The sequence below is a fragment of the Elephantulus edwardii genome, unplaced genomic scaffold, assembly GCF_000299155.1.
Source record: "Elephantulus edwardii isolate Elephantulus edwardi_28Jun2011 unplaced genomic scaffold, EleEdw1.0 scaffold00177, whole genome shotgun sequence".
NCBI classification, from domain to species: domain Eukaryota; kingdom Metazoa; phylum Chordata; class Mammalia; order Macroscelidea; family Macroscelididae; genus Elephantulus; species Elephantulus edwardii.
Window position 1 is genome coordinate 3,305,135 of NW_006399927.1, and position 10,334 is coordinate 3,315,468.

The 10,334-nt window shown below is 38.4% G+C and overlaps 1 pseudogene; it reads right to left on the reverse strand.

The window, feature by feature from the left end:
- Nucleotides 1–227: 227 nt before the first annotated feature.
- The window catches only part of LOC102859351, a 50,974-nt pseudogene continuing 40,867 nt past the window's right edge, over nt 228–10,334 (reverse strand).

A 10,334-nucleotide genomic window follows, 5' to 3' on the forward strand; every position in this document is an offset into this window, starting at 1 on the left:
TTAGATTACATCTAAACATTTTATTACATCTGAATAGGTTCTAAAGGGTGGCTCAAGAAGACAAAGCAAAGAATTATATGAAATGTGTAAAGACTTGGAGTCATAAAGCCTACAAAGAAGAACAGACTCATTATTCTAAAGGGAAAGAACTGAAGAAAAATATTCAATCCTTTTTTGTTTGTTTTATGCTTTTCTTTTAAGTGATGAATTCAGATGGATTTTTAATCTTACCGAAAATGACATCCATTGTCTTCAAAAGCAGTTATCTGTTCTTCCAGCATTTCTGTGCCAACTCTCTCAACTTCAATAATCCTCTGTTTGAAGCTTCTTAATTAATTCCATATCCCACTGGCACTTGCTTAGAAGAGCCCCAGGCCAAGCTGTCTTCTTGAACACTTCTAACACACTCTTTCAATGTTGTCACGTCCATCTCATCATCCCAAGGCTCCATGTCAAGTAAAATTGAAGGCTTGGCAACAAATACAGGGTTTTTCTTAGCTTTCTTTGACTCATATTGTTCAGGATGTTCTTTCTTACTCTCTTCACTTTCCTCTTTCTTACAGAGATCAATGTCATTGTCATCTTTGTTTTCTCTAGCTCCACTTCTTGTGGTGTCTTCCATATTGACAAGACCATACTTGTCCAAACCTTTCTTCACTCCTGACAGGCTGACATTTTCCTAAGATTTGATGCGATTATACCAATACATGTCAGCAGGTGGGGAATTAACGATGGCTTCAAACACTGCTACATACTCTTAGTAGTAATTGGGAATCTGAAGGCTGGTGGTGGTTTTCAGGTCTATGAAACCCATGATGTTGGCTGTACATGGAGCAAGGTAACAATGGAGGACAAAGAAGAGAGGAGGCAGTCAGCGCCAGGTACTCAAAGAAGGAGAGAGAAAAGGCTGATTCAAGTCTTGAGCTGCAGTATTGAAGGATTCTGTTTGCAACATACCAAGTGATATGGGAAATAACCAAAGAAGGGGAAAAGAATTTAGTCATGGCACCCAAACGCCCCCAAACTGGTCAATGGTCCACCAGTTTAGAAAGTCTCATATGTTCAAGAACCAGTCGGATGAAGAAGAAGTTCAAGCTATACTAAAGATATTGTTAAAAAAACACCATGATGAATGGGGGAAACGTTGAAATTGTCAAGGATTTTGTTTTCCTTGGAGGCACAATTAGTGTCCATGTTGTTGTTGCTACATGCCATAAAGTAGCTTGCAACTCATACTGAACCTATGTACAATATCTCTGAACTTGACCTATCCTGAGCCAATCTCACCATTTCTGGCACACCTACCCCTATTACCCCAGTTACTGTGTCAATCTATCTTATCTAGGGTCTTCATTTCCTGCTCTGTGCCTCCCCCTTCCAAGTATGATGCCCTTCTCCTTGCAACATACGCAAAGTATGAGAGCCAGAGCATCACAATCCTGTCCTCCAAGGAGCAGCTTGGTTACACTCTTTCCAGGACAGACCTGTTTGTTTTCATGTGGTCTCATGCTGGACCACAACTTAAAGCCATTGATTCTTCTACCATCCTTAGTCCTTGTCCAGTTCTCTGATGCATAGCAAGTAATTGTGAAGACGATGGTTTGGATCAGGCTCAACTTAGTCTCCAGACTGATATCATTGCTTTTCAGCATTCTGGAGAGGTCCCTGACGGCAGATTTTTCCCAATGAAATTAGTCGTTAGCTGTTTAAAAAAATTTTTTTTCTCCTTTTTTTTTTTTTAATTTTATGCTGGTTTACTTACAAAGTTCGTACACATTGTTTTTTACAGCCCATCTTTCCCATTTCTTTAGCCCACACCTCCATCAAACTGTGTGACCCTATGATTATGGCCCATCCATCCCCACCCCTGTGCTCCCTGTTCCCTCTTGGATCCTCATACACGTTTTACTAGTTATTTATTTCTACAATAATTTTTTTTTAAAAACCTTATTTCTGTTTTACTATGCACACAAAATTATTTGAAAAATAGCGAATGTTGAATATTAGTTTTCCCCCTCCAAAGTATTGCCACCGAATAAGAAGTGAGAACATTATCTTTAATCTATAGATTTGTGTCTTTTCAGTCTGAACTTGGTGTCCATTTTCTTCACGCTTCTTGTCATAGCTGGTATTTTAATTCCTTTGAAGACATCAGCATTTGAGTGTCAGAAACCAGATGTTTTAAATAATGTTGATGTTAGATGTTGTCAAGCTGACTACAACTCATACGACCTCATGACCAGCAGATTGGAACTCTGACCTGTCTTGTACCATCACCACTATTTTCTCCCCCCAATATTATTATTATTTATTATTATTATTATTTATTATTTTAATGAAAATTTACAGAGATTTTGGATTCCCATTCATTCATTGTAGCACTTTCCTCCCTGCCCAACCCTCCTCTCCAGTTTGTTCTTCTCTTTAAAAAGTAAAAGAAAAAATTTTTTTCATTGTTATACAATCCTTCCCCCCAAGTCCACTCCACTATGCAGACTTCGTTCTGGACTCCTGTCATGACAATAATACCTAATAATATATACCTTTTAAACAGTTCTCTTTCTCATCTGTTTCAATGAAGTATACATAACGTATTCCATCTTTCTCAGCCACCCCACAACCCCTATGTCAGTCCCGTTTTACAACAGTGGCATTATGCAATATTTGTCCTTTGATATTTCACTCAACATAATGTCCTCCAGGGTCATCCATTTTGCATAATATTTCATGAGTTCCTTGTTTTTCAATGCAGCATAGTATTCCATTGTGTGAATATACCACAGTTTCTCTATCCATTCATATGTTGATGGGCACTTTGGTTGTTTCCAGCTCTTTGCTATTGCTTACAAAAATGCAATAAACATGGGTGTACATATAGCTGCTTGGGTGGCAGTTATGGTTTCTTTAGAGTAAATTCCCAGTAGCAGAACTGCTGTGTCAGATGGTATTTCTATTTGCAACTTTTTGAGAAAGCACCATAGAGCCTTCCATAGTGGTTGCACCATTTTACACTCCCACCAACAGTGAATAAGGGTTCCAATTTGTCCACAACCTTGCCAGCATTTGTTGTTTGCTGTTCTGTTAACTTTTGCTATCCTTACTGGGGTGAGATGATATCTCATAGTTGTTTTGATTTGCATCTCTCTTAGAGCTACGAATTTTGAACACTTCTTCATGTGCTTGTTAGCCATCTGAATGTCTTCTTTGGTGAAGTGTCTGTTCATATCCTGTGCCCATTTTTCAATTGGGTTGTTTACTTTTATCTTGTTGTGTTGCTCAAGTATTTTTTCTTTTGCTTTTCAAGGAGAGGAGCGAACTGGGGGTGGGGTTGGGGGTTAGTGGGTGGGGAGAAAAGTGCAACAATGAATGAATTCCAAAATCTCTAAATGTTCATTGAAATGAAAAAGAAATAATTTTAAAAAAGGAATGGAAATTAAAAAAAAATTCTAGATATATGCCCCTTATCTGACATGTCATTACCAAATACTTTTCCTAGTCTGTGGTTTCCCTTTTTACCCTGTTGGAGAAGTTTTTGGATGTGCATAGGGATTTGATTCCCATTCATCTATTGTATCCTTTCCTGGTTGTAGATACAATAATGGTTTTATAGTAGTTTGGCATTTCATCAGAAAGCACATAGAAATTTCATTATGACCCAGCTATTCCATTGCTTGGAATATATTCTGAGAAAATGAGAACTAAGACACAAAGGGAGACTTGTACACCAATGTTCATAGCAGTGTAATTTACCATCACAAGAACATAGAAACAGCCCAAATGACCAACCACAATCGAATGGATTGAGAAATTATGGTACATTCACAATATGGAATATTACCCAACATGCAGGAAAAATGATTTTGTAAGTCACTGGGAGGGACTGGAGAGCATTATCCTAAGTGAACTAAATCAGTCCCATAAGGATAAACACTGTATCATCTTTTGATTTCTTGGCTGCTGTTGCCAAAATAGTTGATTGTGGAATCAAGCAAGTTGAAATTGTTAACAATTTCAATTTCTTCTTTGCCTATCATGATACTTCCAATTAGCCCAGAGGCGAGAATCAGTGTTTTCTTGATGCTGAGCTTCAATCCACATTGAAGACTTCAGTCTTTGACCTTTTGCAGCAAATAAATGCTTGAGATCCTCCTCAGTTTCAGAAAACAAGGTTGTATAACATGTGCATAACACAAGTTGTTGATAGATCTTCCTCCAATTCTGATGCCACCCACATTCTTCCTCACAGAGTCCAACCTCCAGAATAATCTGTTCCTCAAATAGATTGAAAAGGTATGGAGATAAGATGCATCCCTGATGTATACCTTTCCAGATTTTGAAGCATGCAGTGTTTCCTTGCTCTGTTCTGATGACTGATTCCTGGTCCAAGCATAGGTTTCACATGAGCACAATCAAGTGTTCTGGGATTCCCATTCTTCTGAAGATTAGGCATAATTTATTGTGATCCACATATTCAATCTTTGCATAGGCAATGAAATAGAGATAGACTTTTCTTCAGGTACACTCTGCATTCAGCCAAGATCCGTGTAATATTGGCTGTAATGTCCCTATTGCCATGGCCTCTTCTAAACCCAGTTTGCAAAGTTCGCTGTAAACATACTGTTCTAGTCATTTTTTAATAATCTTTAGCACAATCTCTGGTGACCTAGTGGCAAGAAGTTGCACTGCAATCTTAAAGGCACATGGTTCAAATCCACCAGCAGCTCTGCAGGAGAATGATGCACAATCTCCTCCCGCGTGAATTATTGCCTCTGAAAACTCACTGGAGGTTCAGCTATGGGTTGGTTCTGACCTGATAGTCAATAAACGCAATCCTATGGAATTAGCAATCAAGAAATAAAAACCTTTTAAAAGTGTTAGAAAGCAAAGTGTCACTTGAGGATTGAAGTGTCCCTAAACCCAATCCATGCTATTTTCAATTGCTTCATATACAAGAAAACATATAACAATAAAAGGGAAGGCCCAAATAAGATACTTTTGCATTATGATATTGGCAAAGATTTTGAATACATCATGGGCTGTATAATACACAAATTTTCTTGGGAAGAAATACTAATAGACTGCTTTTTAGAAGTGAAGATCACAAGATTACTTATATATTTTAGACATTTTGTCAAGAGGTACCACTCCCAGCTGGACATCATGCTTGGCAAAGTAGAAGATCAGAAAAAGAAGAAGATTTAACAAGATGGACTGACATTGTGCCTGCAACAACGTGCTCAAAAATGGTGTAATTATGGAGATTGAATAGGACATAACAGTATTTTGCTCAGTTCTAAATAGAGTTGCTTAAATTTGGAAAGGACTCAACAGCACTTACCTATAACAATATTCACTGTATTTGGGCTCTTGCTTAGGCTTCACAGTACTCATTACCGTTACTTTTCAAATCAACATTTTTATTTTCCTTTGGAAAACCGCTGAAGTCTTATCTTAATCTTGGTAGCTAAGTAGAGTTGAATCTACTTCCTAGTTCTAAGGGTGGACTTGTTACCTAGGCATGATTGATCAGAGCATTTTATTCTTTTCCCCCAGTGCAACTCTGATTTGTTGGAAAAGAGTCCTGATGCTGCTATCCTTAAGTACCTGGTTGCTGTCCTAAAGGACAGTAGTTCAAACCCACCAGCATGAGAAAAGACCTGTCAATCTATTCTCATAAAGATTACAGCCTATGAAACTAAATGGGAGCTTCTCCATCCTACAGAGTTATTGTGAGTTGAAGTTGACTTGAAGGCACATAACAGTATTGGAGAAGACTTTGCTTTTCATTGACTTGCAGTTGGAAAAATGGATCCCGCAGCTGACAGGCTCTTCATGAGAATGCCTCAGTATGATATCAATACCAGTGAAAGCAGAACCAAGAGATGAGAGAAATTGAGTCCGAGTAATCAAAGCAAAACCAGATCCAAATCAGTTGAACTGATTCACAGAGATCCTCCCTTGTGTTTCTGAAGCTACAAGTATTAATAGGAGGTTGTTTTTGTACACCTTCAAATCAGACTGACTGTTGTATGATATGAAATAGCTGACTCTCTCCCCTCCCATTTCATTTTCTGAGGCAATAAATCCCATGGAGGAGCGGGTGGATTTGAAACACGTGGCTTTGGGATTGCAGCACAGCTTCTTACTACTAGGCAACCAGAATTCTCTAAATAGGAGAAAATTGTCCATTTTTCTCCTTCCTTAGAGCTGCTGGTGGATTTAGACCATCTGACATGCACAGTCTTTTGGATAATGATGCAACACTCTACAGACTACACAAGAGTTATTTAAGATTTTAATAATGGTATTTGCATTTCTATATGTAGCTTTTCATGGTAGAGGGGGTGAGAGGGAAGAGCTTAGTTTTTCTTTATGTTGTTGCTATGTGCCGCTTAGTAGACTACGACTCATAGTGACCCTATGTACAATAGCTCTGAACCCTGCTCTATCCTGAGCCAATCTCACTGTCTTAGACACACCTACCCTTATTACATCAGTTATTGTGTCAATGAATCTTGTTTGGGGTCTTCCTCTCCCCTGAAGTCCCTCGACCCTTCCAAGCACAATATCCTTCTCCAAAGTCTGGTCCCTCCTGGCTACATGCCCAAAGTGTGTGAGATGAAGTCTCAAAATCCTCTAGAGTCAGTAAATTTGCCTTATTAATCTACTTTGTGTCATTGTGTGGGTGTGTGTATTTGTGTATGTGTTTTAAATTGCAACCAACTAAGTTCTGCCTAAAATTTTTGTGAAAATAAAATAAGGAGACAGATTGGCCTTAAAGAACTTATTTTATGTGCTAATTTATCTCAAAGAGCCAATTTCTTGGGGTCAAATGGATGGCAACAAGGGTTTGGTGGTGAGGCAACCTTATCTTACTTTGTAGAATAACAGACAGGGGGTAGAGGGGACCATCTGTAAGCTAGCCTGTGATATGGGTAGGCCAACCAGTTCTGGTGGTAAGACACATAAGAACATATAAGAAGTACTCAGGATGGAAACAGAGTTCATGTCTCCTATAAGAAGACAGTTATAATTCAAAGCTATTAACAAAAATAATAGAGCTGGGGCCCCAAGGATCTTTTCTTAGAATGCCTACACATGTTCCCCATAACCTAATTTAAGCGATGTCATGAGTCAGAACAGATCCCCATCAAGCCTGTCATGCTTGTCATAACATGGCATTTGAATAGAAGACATCCCTTCCCAAGAGAAATTGCTACTAAGGAAACGGGCTATTTAATGGGATTTAAAGATTCCTTAAGTTTCAGGGACTGTTTGTATGAAATTCGTATTGGAAACTGCAACTGTTGGCTGAGTTCCATTTAAAGAGAAACCACTTTCCTGAGGCAAGGAGTGAAAAGGTCAGCCTTTCACGCTGTTATTAGTGAATGATGACATTGGTGGGCAATAGAGAGAGAGGAAGAAGAGTGCTGGTTTGAATTTTGAATCTGAAATACAGTTTTTCAAAAGTTGGAATTTGTGATTGTGAATTATCTCCAAAATGACCCTGTAATTTACTAACGACTTTAATATGACTCCATACTTGATATTCCAGCCACTTAAGATGTTCTTAGACTCAGTCCTTGCTCATCCATGAAGAACTTCTCATGCAATACTAGTCTCCAATGGAAATGATTGTAACATGATGTCTGTGTACATAAAGTATTTGCCCAGCTCACAGTTCTTTGAGAGGTAGCTGGAGTCCCTCAGGTTAATGCACTCAGTAACTAACTGAAGGTTTAGTGGTTTGAGTTCACCTAGACTTACTTGGGAAGCATGGCTGATGATCTTTTATCCTTTTTCATTGTAGGTGCTTCGTTATTCCTGATTCATAGCAACTCCACATGCAGTGGTCTGCAACAGTCTTGCTTCATCCTCACAACCATGTCTCTATCTGGTCTGAACCTGTGGGAGCATCTCAAAAGTGGTCTTCCTCATTTTCACAATTTCTCTTCTTTACCAAACATGATACCCTCCAGGAACTTGAATCTCCTGAAAACCCTTCCAAAATGTGTGCTATAAAGTCTCATCATTTTAACATCTAAAGATCATTCTGCCCATGATTCTTTCAAGGAAGATTTGTTCATTTTCTGACAGTCTATTTTATTCTCAATAATTTTCACCAGCACCATAATTCAAAGGCATCAATTCTTTTTTGGTCTTCTTTACTCCTTGAAACTTCTGTTATTGAAAACCTGTGGAACACAGTTAACTCTCTGACACAAGTGATACTTTCTGAAGCTGGAATGTTATGTTTCCTCCTGAAACTCTGTTGATAGCTTTTGGTAGTGGGCTTCCTGTGGCGGACACAGCACACTGTAACTTCGAGATTATGACAGTTTGTTCTGCCAAGGTCGAAGGCTTGTTGGTGTCTGTAATGCTTGTCTTTCTATGGAAGGTCTTGTTTACATCTTTCTGTTTGATCAAAAAGAGTCTGTGTTGCTGATAAGAGGACAGCAAGGCACAGAGTGACCTGGGTACAGGGAGGCCAAGGGGAGGAACTGGTCATGTATCTTAGCTTCTGCCTCATGAGTGCCTCCAGAGATAGCCAGCTTCACTGTGGACTCCTGACACCAGTGTCCATCGTCTGGAGTGGGCACCTGTGGATGACTTCTTCTGTGACTGGAGTTTGTGCTTGGAAAGGAGCCTTCTTCCTCTCTCCCAGCTCTGTTCACAGTTTTCACATCCTGGACATATTCTCTAGTCATCAGACTCTTCTTATCTCTCGAGGTCTGAACGTTCTGAAGAGACTGAGCAGGTTTGGTCCTATATATTCGGTCCTACATGCAGGCCTGGCCCTATATTCAGCTTGAAGTCTTGGACTTCTGACTCAAGAGTTCAGTGTAGTTTCCTCCTCATCTCTCACTTTTTGTCTTGTGGCCTTCATCATTTAATACCTTTTAATTTAATAATACAGTATTTTTTAAAATAAAATTTTATTTTAATTGTGTTTTTAATGAACATTTACAGAGAAGTTAGACTTTCATTCATTCATTATTGCACCCCCAACCCTCTTACTCCCCCTCCCTCAGTTCCTTTTATTTAAAAATAAAAAGGTCATTCATTGTTGCACAATTACCTACCTCCTTACTCCCTGGTCCTCCTTGTAATGATTTATCTCTTATTCTGGGTTGTTGTAGTACATACAATGCCTAATCATATATTCCTTTTAGACAGTTCTTTCTCTCATCTGTTCAAATGCAATGGTTATTATCTATCCACTCTTATTATATTCTCCTCCCAGCCCTCCATGCCAGACCAATGGTGCTATGCAGTAATTTGTCTTTTTGTGACTGAGATAGTTCACTCAGCCTGATGTGCTTCCGGGTCCCCCATGCTGTATAATGTTTTACAAGTTCATTGTTCTTCAGTGCTGCATATGCTTCCGGGTCCCCCATGCTGTATAATGTTTTACAAATTCATTGTTCTTCAGTGCCGCATAGTACTCTATTGTATAAATATTTAAATCATAGTTTTTACCTGCTGAACATGGGAAAAACATTTTATCCTGCCCAACATAAGTGGGCCAATATGACCAAGCTGCATACTATTACTTTGAGCAATAATGAGTCAAAAAAGCATTGAGTATTAGTATTTCAGAAGTTAAATATTTATGCAGTGAATGTTCAATATTATCATGATTGCAAAGATTCATTGTAGAAAAAAGTACTATAAATAGCTCACTTAAGAATGCATTAACATGGATGAATCTAGAGAAAAATAAACTAAGTGACACAAGTCAGTCCCCAAAACACAACCTTGTATAAGGATCACAATTTTACTATAAATAGTTAAGAGAAGGTTATGCTCAGATTTAATAATTTCTAGGTAGTTACTAGGAATGGGGAGAAGGAGATGTGAGTTAAATTCTTTTAAAAAAATAGTTAATAGGCTATTAACTGCTGAGTGAAGGGAAAAGCAATGTAAAATAAGGAATTGATAGTTTTATAAAACATAATGTGAATGAATGAAAAACCAATAAAAATTATAAACTGTCACTCATATTACACCCACTCATATTAAAGGAGTGCTCATAATACACAGTATTTATTACCTCTGGCTCGGGTGAGTGGAGAGGAGATGACCGAATACTGACCATCAGTTACTTGTGCAGTTTGAAATGAAACAAGAGAGTATTCTAGTCAGTTTGCGATTGTTTCTGGTCATTTGTTCTTGAACTAGAGACATATAAATTTTGAGAGACAGCATTAAAAAACAAGGAACTCATGCAATATTATTCAAAATGGTTGACTCTGGAGAACATTATGCTGAGTGAAATATCCCGGTCACAAAAGGATAAATATTACATGATGCCACTGTTGTAGAATGGGACT